Consider the following 18,632-nt stretch of genomic DNA (forward strand, 5'->3'; position numbering starts at 1 on the left):
CCACAGGTATAGAATGTAGATGGATAGTATACTTAATGACGACACAGAGGTAGGTACAGCAGTGGCCTTCCCTACCGTACTGCTATATATAGTATACTGGTGGTCACTGTGTCAGCAAACTGCACAACTGAAATGCACCACAGGTATAGAATGTAGATGGATAGTATACTTAATGACGACACAGAGGTAGGTACAAAAGTGGCCTACTGTACCGTAATGCTATATATTATATACTGGTGGTCACTGGTCAGCAAAACTCTGCACTGTACTCCTCCTATATAATATTATACTGGTGGTCCCCAGTCCCCACAATAAAGCAGTACACTGAGCACAGATATGGAGTGTTTTTCAGGTAGACAACGTATACTGGTGGTCACTGTCAGCAAAACTCTGCACTGTACTCCTGCTATATAATACAGCTGCTCCCCAGTCCTCACAATTAAGCAGTGTGAGCACATATATATGCAGCACACTGAGCACAGATATGGAGCGTTTTTTTCAGGCAGAAAACGGATAACTGGTGGTCACTGATCAGCAAAACTCTGCACTGTACTCCTCCTATATTATACAGCTGCTCCCCAGCCCTCCCCACAATTAAGCAATAATGCACAATCAAGTTCAACAATAACGGAGAGGACGCCAGCCACGTCCTCTCCCTAACATTTCCATTGCACGAGTGAAAATGGCGGCGACGCGCGGCTGCTTATATAGAATCCGAATCTCGCGAGAATCCGACAGCGGGATGATGACGTTCGGGCGCGCTCGGGTTAACCGAGCCATACGGGAGAATCCGAGTATGGCTCGGACCCGTGTAAAAAGGGTGAAGTTCAGGGGGGTTCGGTTTCCGAGAAACCGAACCCGCTCATCACTAATTTAAACTGTGGTTATATAAGTACAAGTAAAATGCTATTTTAAAGGCAACTATTAATGTCTATGAACGTAAAAAAAAAGGATACTGTATATTCATTTATGCTGTTTTTACCTATATATGCTAATAATAACAACAACTGATACAACTTCTGTACATTAGTTTTTTATAGTCTGTATAGTGTGTGGCTTCAATTATATTTAGCATAGAAGAACATTTTGGAGAACTGTTGACATTATTTGTTCAAGTACTGAACCAATATTGTAAACACAGTTCAAATGTAACCATCTGTATATGCCTAATTTTAACCATTACAGCTAGCGTGGAACGGCAAGTTAAATAGCCAGCACTGGCCCCCATTGTAGCTCCACAAATGTCATTGTGCCTAAACAATCTATTTCTTCCAATGTGCTGCAAAATATAGTAAACAATTGTATATAATGTATTCCAATTAGGCCAAGCTCAGTGACTTTCCTTAGTGCTTTACTAGTCTATTGCAGGAAGGAGCTCCTCATACTGTAGTGCCATGTTGAATGGCTAGAGCTGCATCACATTACGGTACTGTGGGAGGATAATATTTAATGTAGGAACCCTATGCTCAGTTTTCTTATTTTATGAAGCCACACTTGATTTAAAATTATTTATGTTTACATTGAAATGTATTCCAGTCATCATTAGCAATGTTTACAAATTTCTTTTGGCAATTACTCCCGTAAATTGACTGTCACGTTCTTCTTTTCTTTAGAACCACTGTTATTTTCTCTTGGAATTGAAGCTGTACAATAATCAAACTGTACGAATTTCCTGAAAAAGGTGTGGTATATTTTGTTGACATAAATCATGTTAATATTCATAATATCTACATGAGCATGTTGATATGGTGGTAATGTCAACATGAAATTCAACATGTTGATATTCATCATGTTGACAGTGATGAAATGTTGGCAGTACTTAAATGTCAACAAAAAATTTGTCTAGGTCCAGATGACTTCTGGCTCAACCTGCAGTGGTTCCAGATGACTTCTGGCTCAACCTGCAGTGGTTCCAGCTGGAGTAATACCCCTAATCCCTATGCCTAAACCTAATCCTCCCCTCCTGCAACCTAACCCTAACCCTCACCCTAGTGCCTAAGCATAAAACTCTGCTTAAACAACCTAACCCTAACCCTCCAGTCCCGTAGATTAACTCTAATCCTCCACTCCCTGCAGAATGTTGACATTCACATTGTGACATGCTCCATATTGACATTTCAACATTGCTGACATCATAACGGTCAACATTTTGAATGTCAACATTGTGTTGCATCAAATTGCAAAATTCACTGGGCAACTCTTTATAGGCATGATACTGGAGAAAATGTGAGGTGGACCCAATGTCAATGCTGCATGTACTGTAGTTGGCCAATGTTGTAAGTCTGCACGTGTCTGAGTTGCACAACGAATGAATCCAAATTGTTACTGCTCAGAGGAACAGTACAGAATCAGATGCAGTGTATGTGGATTATAGGGGGCATACCTGGGTGGTAACAGAGTGGGTAAACTGATGTGGGTGTGTCATGGGTGTGTTGCTTCCAAAGATGAATAGCCACTTACATAGGTAGCCATACTGAGATGGAGAAACTGCACCTGCTATAGGGCTATTGCAAGTTTCAGTGGCGCAACCAATAATGGAAATGCACTGGTTCCAGATGCTGAAAATGGGGATCTCAGTTTGTTGGCTGAGGCATTAGCTTAGGATGAAGACCCAACTTTGGCAAAAGACATAGCCCCATCTGTGTCTGACTCGTAATCCACCCATAATCTACCAAGACTAGTAAGCAAGCAAGCAGGAATTTAAATTTTTAACTCTTCAAATGTTCAGTGTTACTAGCTTTATCTTTTATATATGATTTTATTTTGCATCAAGGAGACCAATCCTGCTGGTTCTTTTATCTATGTTGTTAGTCCTTCTGCTTATGGAAAATTATCTTTAGATTTTTAGTACTTGGGGTTGCTTATTAATTTTGGATTAGTTAACATGTTTGTTATTTTGAAAATATTCATTAACATACTCTAGGCAAGTCATCATCTTCAACACTTAACCATACACATTTTTGGACGCTTTTTGCATTTTTTTTCATGGTGCAAATACTCTAATTTTAACATTTTGGTATTCTCTGCAGCATCATAACAAAGCTGTCTAAAGTTACTGAAATGATCATGCACAGAGCAATCCCCTGTAGAGTAACACAAAATTGGCTTTTAAGTTAGAGCAGGTGTGCCACACAGTCCCAATGATGCAGGGCAGAATCTGATGCAGACATCAAAGAAATCAAACAATATTGTTCCACTGTCAAATCTTTTAAACAACAAAAGCTCATAAACAATCTGTTGTATTGTCAAATATGCATGTTTTGTCTTACTAATAATAAATTAAAGTGACTGCTTTAATAATAGAATTACCCTATACCTATTGTAAATTTCTTTCCACAGAGTCAACAATAAAACAAAACACAACTGACTTTCATTTGGGCCTTATTCAAAGTTAATTTTTGTGTCATAAATATTTCTGTATATAATGAATTTCTGTAGGGCACAGGCATGATAAAATGTGTCAATGTCTAGATTTGTGCATGTCTTATAGGCCCTACACACTGACCGACATCACTGCACGTTATGAATGATCTCATTCATTAATGAACGAGATACCGCTCATATCTTTGAGTGTGGAGACACCAGCGATAAACGATGCGGGCCCTGCGCTCGTTCATCGCTGGTGCCCCGTCGGCTGTGCATGCAGGCCAATATGGACGAGATCGTCCATATTAGCCTGCACGTCTATGGAGCCGTGTGACGGGGGGAGTGAAGAAACTTCACTCCCCTCGTCATTGTCCCCCCCCCCGCCGCCGGGTCTCCCGTCGGCCGTATACGCCGTTGGGCAGCTCGGCGGCGGATCAGCCAATGTGTAGGGCCCTTTAGACTACTGTGTCTTTATGCCGGTTCCCATAGTGGTGATGTAACATTATTAAAGTATCTCCAGATGTGCCTCCTACTGTAGGATACATTTTTATTTGAAATAAGAAAGGCCTTATATAAAAATACAAAATGTGTCAAATTCTAAAGTGCAGATGTACTGTATCAAACCTTTGAAGAGATAAAGTGGAAATGTTGCTTATAGCAAACAATTGCCTTCTAGCTATCATCTATCTAGTACAGTCTATAAAATGACAGTTAAAAACTGAATGGTTGCTATGGGCAACTTCTCTGCTTTATCTCTCAATAAAGTTTGATATATTTCCACTTTAGAATTTGACACATTTCTTCTGACAAATATTTTTTCAAAAGCAACATCAAAAATGGACATTTATTTTATTTAACTTAAGAACATATTTTAAAATGGTCTGTTTTTAACCATTTTTGTTCTATTGCTGTTTTTCCAATCGGAAAATGCTGTGCTATATAAGATACTCTTACGGTAATAATAAATAAATTGTATTTAAATATTTCAGTTAAAAAAAATCTTCTCCTCTACTCCAGTGTCCATATGTATTAACTGTAACATTGCCCAAAACCACCACCCTTCCTCACCAACTGACAGTAGATGCAACAGTGGTAATAGATTCCCTAGCAGCATTACCTCCTATAAACTCTCTATGTTAATAGATCTGTGATGCATCTAATTGCAAAAAGTCACTTTGTGCCAAACTCACAGCCCTCTAGTGGCCATTGATCCCCCTGGTGCAATTCCTGCCCTTCTTATGCAGAGTCACTGGCGTATCTATAATGGGTGCAGTGTGTGCGGTGCACACGGGCCCCTGGGTCCAGAGGGGGCACACACCACACACACTGCACCCATTTCTTCTATACTTACCTTTCCGGCGTCCATCGGCGACTGTGTGCCGGCCCCCTCCTCTTCTGTAGTTGTCACCACCGCTGCTAGCACACTGAGCGCTAGAGACTCCGGCACTGTGCCAGAGTCTCAGCGCTGACAGCGCTAGCAGCGGTGGTGACGGCTACAGGAGAGGAGGGGACCCACACACAGAGAGTCTGCACACAGGTCCCCTCCTCTCTAGAAACGCCGCTGTGCAGAGTGCAGCACAGCAGGTCACAGTGGGATTAATCATCAGTTCTCTAGCTGATCTCTGCACTTGGAGATCAGTGAATAGTGCTCTTTGCAAATTATATTAACTGTAAGAACTGTCACATGTGCTCTAGAATGTTGTTTGCATGGCATTCTGGGGTACTAAACTGGAATGTGATGGCAGTAGTCAGGGATCACTCTCATTGGCCAGAGCAGTAGCTGTATATTACTTCTGCACTTGTGCAAAATTGATTTCCATTTCAAACACCAGGGAAAGGGGGGAGGAGGCAGTTACATGGAAGGTTACTCTGTCATATAAAGCCCATAGACTGAGGTTGCACCCCATGATACTGTACACTTTCAGTGGTTAAATAAATTGGAGCCATAGTCCCTTATGTATGGTATATTTAAGTTCATTCATTTTTAATTAGCATTTTAAGTGATTTCATCCACAAAAGAAAATATAGTAGGTAGATAAAAATCACCATACTTCATCATACTTCATAGTATCACATTGGGGAGAATAGGCAATTAAACCAAAAGTTTTAATCCTGCACCAGACAAGAAAAGAATTTTTTTATACATAAATATAAATAATTTAATTTAAAGTAGAAACCAGCTAGTATACATCAAACGGCAAATCCTAGACTAGGCTGGTGATCAAGCCCAGAAGGTGAAACGTACGTCCAGCTGATAGCCCATGTGCTCTTGATTCTCCATACAGCTCCTCTCTGCAGGAGGACGCTGAAGAACACTCCAACTGGGACACACGAACGGAGTGTACGCGCACAACTACACATTAGCCGCGGCCGGCGGCTGGGTATTATATGTCCCTTTAACCCCGTTTTTTCTTGTGCACGGTAAATAGCCCTATTGAGTCTAACATTGTGTGTTCCTATTTAAAGTAGGAGCAATTTATATTAGCCGCTCACCACGCGATTGAAGAATCACTCACATACCTTTTCCTGAGTTGATCTCTCTCTTTTCACAGGTGTCCCCTCGTTCCCGTGGCGCATTGAAGCCCTGCAATGCGTTCAGTAACAGGGCTTCCCTAACACCAAAAACGGGGATTTGGAGAGACACTGGGGCTTTATTTCTCTCTGCATAGCAGTATCCCTACTCTCACCCATTCTCCGCTCTCATGATGAGGATGGGCAGCAGATGGGGATATCTGCAAAATGTGCTGTACTAATGCCTTCTATCTATGCTTTCTATCTATTTGTTTGATAATAATTTTTGTTCTCATTTATATGCTCTGAACAAACGAGTTATACTGATTTATATATGGAAGCATTCATTATTGGCAATGCAAGAGATTGTGTTTTTTCATTTTTAACATTAAAAAAAGCAGAAGCAATTTGTATTAGTCCCTCACCACGCGACTGATTAATCATTCATATATTTTTCCCTGAGCTGATCTTTTTCACAGGTGTCCCTCCGTTCCCGTGGCGCATTGAAGCCCTGCAATGCATTCAGTAACAGGGCTTCCCTAACACCAAAAACGGGGATTTGGAGAGACACTGGGGCTTTACTTATTTTTCTCTCAGCATAGCAGTATCCCTACTCTCACCCATTCTCCGCTCTCATGATGAGGACGGGCAGCAGATGGGGGTATCTGCAAAATATGCTGTACTAATGCTTTCTATCTAATTTCTGATAAATCTTGTTATCACTTATATGTTCTGAACAAACTAGTCATATGGATCTATATATGGAAGCATTTATTATTTGGATTGCAAACGTGTACTACTGTCTGCCTTTAATTGCGTAGCATTTCAATGCAAGAGTTTTTTTTTTAAATATTGTAGACATATCGTCATACACTGTTGTGTAGGAAGCCCTAACACTCTGCAAATTGCTTATTTTATGTGATTGAGAATCTATAAGGAATGCAAGTCTGCAATATTGCACTAGTGTTATTTTTCACTATTTTGTAGTAAGACTCTGCAAGAGTCTACCTAATGTGATTTAAAACCTATGCTATTTAGGTCACATCGGGGTACGCATTCAGTGATTCTACTTAGGTGGAGAGCTGTGGTTTTAATCTCTCCATGTCAGGAACGAAATTCACCTATGTGTATGATTCTCATTACGATAGGGGATACAATTACGTATAATAAAGAATAATTTTTTTATTATTTTTTCTCTTCCCCATTTATATTATCTTGATAAGAAATAAAAGCTATGGTTTAACTATAAAAATCATATCTTTACTTATTATTATTTTTATAATTATTTCATTAAAAGAGTGCTCCAAAAAGGAATTTCCTATGGGGTTAGTCCCCAAAAGTAGTATCTATGTGGAGAATAGGCAATGCCTGGAATCAATGACACATAATGTTATAGGGCAACAAAATACTATGTGAGATTTTTGAAGTCCCTTAGTACCAGATGAGGCAGCCATGCGAGTAAGCAATACATGGAGATAGGATGTGCAAGGATAAAATGAACAGTGAGCTAACTGTATACAGCCTGCATCACCACTTCAATAGAGTGCTCATCTTGCACTTGAGAGTACCAGATGAGGCAATACCAGATTGGCATGTAAGAACCATGACTTCTCTCATGATTGCATGAGCCAGGGGCTTGATCATGGAAACAGTTGGAGGTGATTGTGCAGACAAGAATTGGAGCTCTGTGGGAATTCAACTATCCCTGGCCCCAGGGGTGTAGTAACCGGGAAGGTAGAGGGGGCAGTTGCCTCCCCATGATTTCTCTTAGTTGTTAAAAAACTGAGTTTTGCTCCCCCATGAACTTCCACACTCCAGCGGTTGAAGAATCTGCGTGACGAAGCACCCACCTCCTGCAGTTATTACACTGAGAAGCTCAGTTCGGAGTCTGATACAACAAAAGCCCTTCTCCTGGTGCTCATCATGACTGTGCCAGCTTCAACTGCTACATCAGAGTGCACCTTTACTGCAATTTGCCATCTGGAAACATTTCTGAGGTCTACCATAATGCAAAAAATGTCTAACGGAGATCCTGATACTTCATGTACATCATATTTTATTAGAGATGTGCACCGGAAATTTTTCGGGTTTTGTGTTTTGGTTTTGGATTCGCTTCCGCGGCCGTGTTTTGGATTCTGACGCATTTTGGCAAAACCTCCCTGAAAATTTTTTGTCGGGTTCGGGTGTGTTTTGGATTCAATGTTTTTTTTTTTCAAAAACCCCTCAAAAACAGCTTAAATCATAGAGATTGGGGGTAATTTTGATCCCATAGTATTATTAACCTCAATAACTATAATTTCCACTCATTTCCAGTCTATTCTGAACACCTCACACCTCACAATATTATTTGTAGTCCTAAAATTTGCACCAAGGTCGCTGGATGACTAAGCTAAGCGACCAAAGTGGGCGGCACAAACACCTGGCCCTTCTAGGAGTGGCACTGCAGTGTCAGATAGGATGGCACTTAAAAAAATTAGCCCCAAACATCACATGATGCAGAGATAAATAAAAAAAGAGGTGCAAGATGGAATTGTCCTTGGGCCCTCCCACCCACCCTTATGTTGTATAAACAGGACATGCACACTTTAACAAACCCATCATTTCAGCCACAGTGTCTGCCACACGACTGTGGCTGAAATGTCTGCTTGGTTTGGGCCCCCACCAAAAAAGAAGCAATCAATCTCTCCTTGCACAAACTGGCTCTACAGAGGCAAGATGTCCACCTCCTCCTCATCATCTGATTCATCACCCCTTTCACTGTGTACATCCCCCTCCTCACAGAGTATTAATTCGTCCCCACTGGAATACACCATCTCAGGTCCCTGTGTACTTTCTGGAGGCAATTGCTGGTGAATGTCTCCACGGAGGAATTGATTATAATTCATTTTGATGAACATCATCTTCTCCACATTTTCTGGAAGTAACCTCGTACGCCGATTGCTGACAAGGTGACCGGCTGCACTAAACACTTTCGGAGTACACACTGGAAGGGGGGCAACTTAGGTAAAATAAAGCCAGTTTGTGCAAGGGCCTCCAAATTGCCTCTTTTTCCTGCCAGTATACAAACGGACTGGCTGACGTGCCTACTTGGATGCTATCACTCATATAATCCTCCACCATTCTTTCATTGGCGAAAGAATCATATGCAGTGACAGTAGACGACATGTCAGTAATCGTTGGCAGGTCCTTCAGTCCGGACCAGATGTCAGCACTCGCTTCAGACTGCCCTGCATCACCGCCAGCGTGTGGGCTCGGAATTCTTAGCCTTTTCCTCCTAGCCCCAGTTGCGGGAGAATGTGAAGGAGGAGCTGTTGACGGGTCACGTTCCGCTTGAGTTGACAAGTGTCTCACCAGCAGGTCTTTTAACATGTGCAGACTTGTGTCTGCCGGAAAGAGAGATACATCGTAGGCTTTAAACCTAGGATCGAGCACGGTGGCCAAAATGTAGTGCTCTGATTTCAACAGACTGACCACCCGTGAATCCTGGTTAAGCGAATTAAGGGCTCCATCCACAAGTCCCACCTCCTCCTTCAATCTCTCCAGCTGCTTCTGCAAAAGCATGATGAGGGGAATGACCTGACTCAGGCTGGCAGTGTCTGAACTGACTTCACGTGTGGCAACTTCAAAGGGTTGCAGAACCTTGCACAACGTTGAAATCATTCTCCACTGCGCTTGAGTCAGGTGCATTCCCCCTCCTTTACCTATATCGTAGGCAGATGTATAGGCTTGAATGGCCTTTTGCTGCTCATCCATCCTCAGAAGCATATAGAGGGTTGAATTTCACCTCGTTACCACCTCTTGCTTCAGATGATGGCGGGGCAGGTTCAGGAGTGTTTGCTGGTGCTCCAGTCTTCGGCACGCGGTGGCTGAATGCCAAAAGTGGCCCGCAATTCTTCGGTCCACCTACAGCATCTCTTGCACGCCCCTGTCGTTTTTTAAATAATTCTGCACCACCAAATTAAATGTATGTGCAAAACATAGGACGTGCTGGAATTTGCCCACATGTAATGCATGCACAATATTGGTGGCATTGTCCGATGTCACAAAACCCGGGAGAGTCTAATTGGGGTAAGCCATTCTGCGATGATGTTCCTCAGTTTCTGTAAGAGGTTGTGAGCTGTGTGCCTCTTATGGAAAGCGGTGATACAAAGCGTAGCCTGCCTAAGAATGAGTTGGCATTTGCGAGATGCTGCTACTGTTGCCACTGCTGCTGTTCTTGCTGCGGGAGGCAATACATCTACCCAGTGGGCTGTCACAGTCAAATAGTCCTGAGTCTGCCCTGCTCCACTTGTCCACATGTCCGTGGTTAAGTGGACATTGGGTACAACTGCATTTTTTAGGACACTGGTGACTCTTTTTCTGACGTCTGTGTACATTCTCGGTATCGCCTACCTAGAGAAGTGGAACTTAGATGGTATTTGGTACCGGGGACACAAAACCTCAATCAATTCTCTAATTCCCTGTGAATTAACGGTGGATACCGGACACACGTTTAACACCAACACAGCTGCCAAGACCGGAGTTATCCGCTTTGCAGCAGGATGACTGCTGTGATATTTCATCTTCCTCGCAAAGGACTGTTGGACAGACAATTGCTTACTGGAAGTAGTACAAGTGGTCTTCCGACTTCCCCTCTGGGATGACAATCGACTCCCAGCAGCAACAACAGCAGCGCCAGCAGCAGTAGGCGTTACACTCAAGGATCCATCGGAGGAATCCCAGTTAGGAGAGGACTCGTCAGACCTGCCAGTGACATGGCTTGCAGGACTATTGGCGTTCCTGTCCAAGGAGGAAATTGACACTGAGGGAGTTCATGGTGTGGTTTGCAGGAGCTTGGGTACAAGAGGAAGGGATTTAGTTGTCAGTGGACTGCTTCCGCTGTCACCCAAAGTTTTTGAACTTGTCAATGACTTCTGATGATTGCGCTCCAGGTAACATATAAGGGAGGATGTTCCTAGGTGGTTAACGTCCTTACCCCTACTTATTACAGCTTGACAAAGGCAACACACGGCTTGACACCTGTTGTCCGCATTTCTGTTAAAATAATTCCACACGAAGAGGTGATTTTTTTTTGTAATTTGACCAGGCATGTCAATGGCCATATTCATCCCATGGACGACAGGTGTCTCCCTGGGTGCCGGACTTAATCAAACCACCTCACCATCAAAATCGTGCTTGTCAATATCCTCCTCAGTGCCAGCAACACCCATATCCTCATCCTGGTGTAATTCAACAGTAACATCTTCAATTTGATTATTAGGAACTGGACTGTGGGTGCTCCTTCCAGCACTTGCAGGGGGCGTGAAAATGGCGGAAGGCGCCACCTCTTCCCGTCCAGTGTTGGGAAGGTCAGGCATTGCAACCGACACAATTGGACTCTCCTTGGGGATTTGTGATTTAAAAGAACGCACAGTTCTTTGCTGTGCTTTTGCCATCTCCATTTTTTAATGTGTGGATTTATATGCCAGTAATATATCTATAGCAATGGTCTACTGTACTGTACTATAAATGTATACTGCTGGTCACCAAAATGCTGCACTGTCCTACTATATACTGCTCACAATAATGCAGCATAGAGATAGTATACTTGACACAAAGCTGCAAAATACAGCAATAGCCTACTGTACTGTACTATATATGTATACTGCTGGTCACCAAAATGCTGCACTGTCCTACTATATACTGCTCACAATAATGCAGCACAGAGATAGTATACTTGACACAGAGCTGCAAGATACAGCAATGGCCTACTGTACTGTTCTATATGTATACTGCTGGTCACCAAAATGCTGCACTGTTCTACTATATACTGCTCACAATAATGCAGCACAGAGATAGTATACTTGACACAGAGCTGCAAGATACAGCAATGGTCTACTGTACTGTACTATAAATGTATACTGCTGGTCACCAAAATTCTGCACTGTCCTACTATATACTGCTCACAATAATGCAGCACAGAGATAGTATACTTGACACAGAGCTGCAAAATACAGCAATAGCCTACTGTACTGTACTATATATGTATACTGCTGGTCACCAAAATGCTGCACTGTCCTACTATATACTGCTCACAATAATGCAGCACAGAGAGAGTATACTTGACACAGAGCTGCAAGATACAGCAATGGCCTACTGTACTGTACTATATGTATACTGCTGGTCACCAAAATGCTGCACTGTCCTACTATATACTGCTCGGAATAATGCAGCACAGAGATAGTATACTTGACACAGAGCTGCAAGATACAGCAATGGTCTACTGTACTGTACTATATATGTATACTGCTGGTCACCAATATGCTGCACTGTCCTACTATATACTGCTCACAATAATGCAGCACAGAGATAGTGTATTTGACACAGAGCTGCAATTTACAGCAATAGCCTACTGTACTATATATGTATACTGCTGGTCACCAACATGCTGCACTGTCCTACTATATTCTGCTCACAATAATGCAGCACAGAGATAGTATATGTGACAGAGCTGCAAGATACAGCAATGGCCTACTGTACTGTACTACTATAATTATATACTGGTGGTCACCAAAATGCTGCACTGTCCTACTTTATACTGCTCACAATAATGCAGCACAGAGATAGTATACTTCACACAGATCTGCAAGATACAGCAATGGCCTACTGTACTGTACTATATATGTATTGTGCTGGTCACCAAAATGCTGCACTGTCCTACTATGTACTGCTCACAATGGCCTACTGTACTGTACTATATATGTCTACTGTTGGTCACCAAAATGCTGCACTGTCCTACTTAATACTGCTCACAATAATGCAGCACAGAGATAGTATACTTGACACAGAGCTGCAAGATACAGCAATGGCCTACTGTACTATACTATATATGTATACTGCTGGTCACCAAAATGCTGCACTGTCCTACTTTATACTGCTCCCAATAATGCAGCACAGAGATAGTATACTTGACACAGAGCTGCAATATACAGCAATGGCCTACTGTACTGTACTATATATGTATACTGCTGGTCACCGAAATGCTGCACTGTCCTACTATATACTGCTCACAATGTCCTACTGTACTGTACTATATATGTGTACTGCTGGTCACCAAAATGCTGCACTGTCCTTCTTTATACTGCTCACAATAATGCAGTACAGAGATAGTATACTTGACACAGAGCTGCAAGATACAGCAATGGCCTACTGTACTTTACAACTATAATTATATACTGGTGGTTCCCAGTCCCCACAATGCAGCACACTGAGCACAGATATTTGCAGCACACTGAGCACAGATATGGAGCGTTTTCAGGCAGAGAAAGATATTTTCAGCACACTGAGCACAGATATTTGCAGCACACTGAGCACAGATTACGGAGCTTTTCAGGGAGAGAACGCAGCCACGTCCTCTCCGTTCAATCTCCAATGCACGAGTGAAAATGGTGGCGATGCGCAGCTCTTTATATAGAGTACGAATCTCGTGAGAATCCGACAGCGGGATGATGACGTTCGGGTGCGTTCGGGTTAACCGAGCAAGGCGGGAAGATCCGAGGCTGCCTCGGACCCGTTTAAAATAGGTGAATTTCGGGAGTGTTCGGGTCTCGGAGAACCGAACCCGCTCATCTCTAATTTTTATGTACTTCAGGAAGTGAGGGACACCATTTTAAAAAACGAGTGGGTTCCACAGGACGTGCTGTGCTGATAAAATAACAGGAGGAAATACAGTGCCGTGATACGCATCTCCAGGCACACTCTAGCTACCATCCTAGCTACTGTAAGCGGCAGAGGATAGAGTTTGAGGGGAATCACTGTCTTTGTTTTCTTGTTTCTACCTGGATAAGTGAGGTTGTGACCGACATCATCAGTGCAGCAGCTGTAGCAGGATAGCAGCAGCACAGCCGTAGCCTGGCTCTAAGAGGCAGGAGGAGAGGACTGGTGGAGACAGCCCGTTGCATGCAGGAGGATGGTGATTGTCACAAACATTAATGTCCACTGATAACATGGACCTGAGGCAAATTGTAGTTTAACTATACCGGGAACACTGGCAGGTCTGAGTTATTGACCGGCCCCTCTGAACATACAGTAATCCATTTTATTTGTTTAATCTGTTGTCTGAGGGGCTAATTTAGAGTTGATCGCATCAGTAAATTTGTTAACAGTTGGGCAAAACCATGTGCACTGCAGGGGGGGGGGGGGGGGCAGATATAACAGGTGCAGAGAGAGTTAGATTTGGGTGTGGTGTGTTCAAACTGAAATCTAAATTGCAGTGTAAAAATAAAGCAGCCAGTATTTACCCTGCACAGAAACAAAATAACCCACCCAAATCTAACTTCTCTGCAACTGTTATATCTGCCACACCTGCAGTGCACATGGTTTTGCCCAACTGCTAACAAATTTTCTGCTGCGAACAACTCTGAAATACCTCCTGAGTTGGGGTGCAATACGTGTTTTCTATCTGTAACTGTATGTCTGCCTGTTATTTGGCAATGTTTTCTATTTATTATTATTATTATTATTATTACTACTACTACTACTACTACACTAGCTGAAGTACCCGGCGTTGCCCGGGTTTAAATCTTTTATGAAGTTATCAATGAGTTGGCTGTAACTGTCAACATATGAAAAATAAGTTTTCCTTCTGTTATCAATGTTGCTATTCCAAGGCTTTTGAGTACGCAACATTTTTTGTCTTCCCACCTCCATTTCTGTCAGTTATTTCGTGTCATTAAAGTTTTCCTTAAAATTTATCCAGTGGAAGGTCCAGAACAGGCTCCTCAGGTCATGGTTCTGCCTGGCACATTCTGCCGTAAGGTGTCACCAATCCCCAACCCCCTAATATGTCTTCTGGGATCCAGTGTTGTCACTCTGTGAAGTTTTCTTCCAAATCCATCCAGTGGCGGGCACAGAACAGGCTCCCCAGGTTAGTTCTGGCTAGTGTATACCAACGGGAGGTCCGACCGGGACCACAACCCCCTAGTATGTCTACATGGATCCAGTGTTACCACTCTGTCAAGTTTCTTGCAGATCCGTATAGTGGAAGGCCCAGAATAGACTAACTGGGGCAAGGTTGTTCCTGTTGCATTCCGCCGTGAGGTCCAACCAGGTCCTTAACCCTCTAAGACCTGTCCAGGATCCAACTGAACCACTTCACATTGGTTTTATCCAAGGGTGTCCGAATACATAACCGGACAGACAGACCAATGAATATTATATTTATATAGCTTTTTGCACGCGGCTTCACCCATGTGGAAATCTTTGACACTACTGTCGGTCATTTTGGACATTTTATTTTTCCCCCCTTCTCACCCCCCATGCTGATGGGGGCTGAATTTGGACTTAAACTGCATCGGGAGTGTCACTATTAAACTCCGCAACCCTGAATACCATGGATTTGTACATGTCACCTCCTTCCCACCCCTAGGGGTGCTATGGGTGTCTTACCCCCACAGTATTTTTTTCCAGATTGTAAGTGATATGTGTACCAAGTTTGGTGTAAATTGCTCCAGGCATTCCAGAGTTTTGCTGGAACATACATACACACATTCATTTTTATATACATAGACGCACACATAATTAAAACAGCTGTTTTATAAAAAGGGAATATCCAATGCTAAAAACTGCAAGTGTATAACTAATAAACAAAAATGGAGCTATATAGTATATAATGTATGTTAAACAACATGAATACAATTTTACAAAAATGGTAAAACAGATATAGGTGGTCATTCCGAGTTGATCGCTCGCTGCCGATTTTCGCAGTGCAGTGCTTAAGTAAAAAAACAGCAAAAATGCGCATGCGCATGGTAGGTATCGCGCATGCAGTACTTTCACACAAAACTTTGTCGTTTCACACAAGCTCAAGCGACGTTTTTTCATCGCTCGAGTGATCGTAGTGTGATTGACAGGAAGTGGGTGTTTCTGAGTGGAAACTGGCCGTTTTCAGGGAGTGTGCTAAAAAACGCAGGCGTGCCAGGTAAAAATGCAGCAGTCGCTGGGGAAACGGGGGAATGGCTGGCCGAACGCAGGGCGTGTTTGTGATGTCAAACCAGGAACTAAACGGACTGAGGTGATCGCAGTCTAGGAGTAGGTCTGGAGCTACGCAGAAACTGCAGCAAACTATTTAGTAGCAGTTCTGCTAATCTTTCGTTTGCTATTTTGCTAAACTAAGATACACTCCCAGAGGGCGGCGGCCTAGCGTATGCAGTGCTGCTAAAAGCAGCTAGCGAGCGATCAACTCGGAATGACCACCATAGTCATGTAATTTTGGGCATGTTTTTGTTTCTACAGTATTATCCAATATTGTTTACCAATATTGGCCATAGACTGTCGGAAGAGGGATTGGTAACTATGGTTAGGCTGCATGAGGGGTTGGTTAGGGTTAGGCTGTAGGAAGGAGGTTTGTGGTTAGGCTGCAGGAGGGTCTAGGGTTAGGCTGAAGGGAGGGGACAGTTAAGGGGGTTACACATGGAGAGATCCATGCTTAAGTACTAAGCAAACTGACTAGATTGCTTAGAAATGAAGCACGGATCTCTCCTTGTGTAAGGTGCCGGCAACAGCTATGCATGCCAAATCTAGTGAGATCGCTCATTTCACCGCTTGGTGAAATGAGTGCCACTTGCTCAGCACACATCGCATTAAGTGCACAGTGTGGGGAGAGATGTGTGCTGAGCGGTCTGTGATAGATCGCTCAGCACACATCTCCCCCGCGTGCACAAGGCTTTAGGGTTAGGCTATGGGGATGGGGTGGTTAGGGTTAGGCTGCAGGGGGTTGTGGTTAGGATAGGCTGTGGGGGATGGGAATGGTTAAGGTCAGGCTGTTGGGGCGACAGTTAAAGTTAGGTTACGGGAGGGGAGGTTGCTGTAATCTGTGCTGCTGGGAGAGGGGAGCTTGTTCAGAGATGAAACTTGCAGTGGCACTAGGGGGCACCAGACACAATTTTGCCTAGGTATCAAATTGGTTAAGGCTGACTCATCTTCGCCAATTACTTATTTAATACATCCCGATAATAAATGACCCTACTTCACCTCAATAATGGGAAAAGCAGGGTGGGACATTTAAGAGCTATTAAAAACATATTAATTCATCTTCCCCTGAATAAAAACTTAATCACACTAGCCAAAACCTATAATTAATAATGATAATTATAGCAGCCCTACTTTTTTCTAATCTTCCCCACTTTTGCAACATTATAAGCAGGGATTTGTGCTGGCTCAAATCTCAGGGTTTGGGTTCTTGTTTTGGTTCTATATCTCCTTCATGTTTTAGATCTATATTTGTTTTGCCAAAACCTCCCTTGCGAGTTTTGGACCTGGATTTTTTTTAATCATAAAAACAGCTAAAGTCACAGAATGTGGGCCTGTTTTTATTCCTACAGCATTATCAACCTCAATAACATTACTTTCCACTGATTTCCAGTCAATTTTGACCACCTCACAGCTCACAATATTGTTTTCATCCAGTTTAGGCCTAAAGGTTGCATCAAGGTATCTGGTTGACTAAGATAAGCAATAGCGGTAGACATCAAACACGTGGCAGTTAACAATATAGTTTTAAATGCTGTTATCATCTGCTTATTTTAAAATCAGGATCACGTTCTTCTGTCCCACAAAGATATCTTTGACATGGAGGAAATTATCTAATCATCCATTAAAAATTAATTTCAAATTAGGATTAAGTTCTTCTGTTCCTCAAAGATTTCTTTGGCATGCAGAAGGTTAGTTATATTAATTTAATTTAAATTTAGTTAATTTATAACTAAGCTAAGTGGGTGGCACAAACATGTGGCACTTAAACTTCCAAAATAGCACATCTAGGCAAGAGAATGGCACTGCAGTGGAAGACAGGGTGGCAGTTTAATAAAATATACAAATGTTTGTCGTCTACACAAGTAGACAGTCAGCAATGCTCCAAACAGCACATAATGCAAAGAAAAGAGGTGCAGGATGGAATTATCCTTGGGCCCTCCCACCCACTAGGGATAGTAACTAAACACTGCAGTTTAATTTCACAAACAGTGTTGCACAATAAATGTATGAATAGGAAATGAAATATATTACTGTGATACCAACTTCACCCACAACGTCACACAATATGTGTGTGCGGAATAAATAGTAATCGAACACTGCGGTTGACCGTCTCTAACAGTGTCGCACAGTACGTGTATGAGTAGGAAATAAAATATATTACTGTGGTACCACCTTCACCCACAGCGTCACACAATACGTGTGTGCGGCATAAATAGTAATCAATCACTGCGGTTGACCTTCGCCAACAGTGTCGCACAATACGTGTATGAGTACAAAATAATAATATACTGCAGTCTGACTGGCAGTGTCACAGTACTTATGAAAATAAAATAAAAATGTTATAGTACACTGGGGTACAGCACAAACAAAAATATTGTTATAATTATATTTTTAGGCTTTTCATTTTTAGCTTTTATTATTTTCATTTTTCACTGGTGAGGAGGCCCTGGATGGATGGACAGATCACCCCTTTCAGATACAGCAGACAGAGTACCCCTTTCAGATACATCAGACAGCACACCCTTTTCAGACTCAGCAGACAGAGCACCCCTGGACTGATACAACAGATAGGGCAGTGGCACCCCTGGACTGATATAACAGACTTAGCATCCCTGATCCCTGGACTGATACAGCAGACAGAGCACCCCTAGACTGATACAGCAGACAGAGCACCCCTGGACTGATGGAGCACACAGCCCCACTCCAGATAACACAGTACTGAGACAGACATGTCCGTCCAGTAC

General features: G+C 42.7%; 1 long non-coding RNA gene across 1 annotated transcript in view; it reads left to right on the forward strand.

Annotated features, from left to right (window-relative positions):
- Window positions 1-18,632, forward strand: part of LOC134911568 (uncharacterized) — a 263,934-nt gene that overhangs the window by 36,587 nt on the left and 208,715 nt on the right. The window contains exon 3 of the long non-coding RNA XR_010176682.1: window positions 1,614-1,681. This is a non-coding gene — a long non-coding RNA (uncharacterized LOC134911568). The remainder of the gene's footprint in view (window positions 1-1,613; window positions 1,682-18,632) is intronic.

The sequence above is a fragment of the Pseudophryne corroboree genome, chromosome 4 (assembly GCF_028390025.1).
Source record: "Pseudophryne corroboree isolate aPseCor3 chromosome 4, aPseCor3.hap2, whole genome shotgun sequence".
NCBI classification, from domain to species: domain Eukaryota; kingdom Metazoa; phylum Chordata; class Amphibia; order Anura; family Myobatrachidae; genus Pseudophryne; species Pseudophryne corroboree.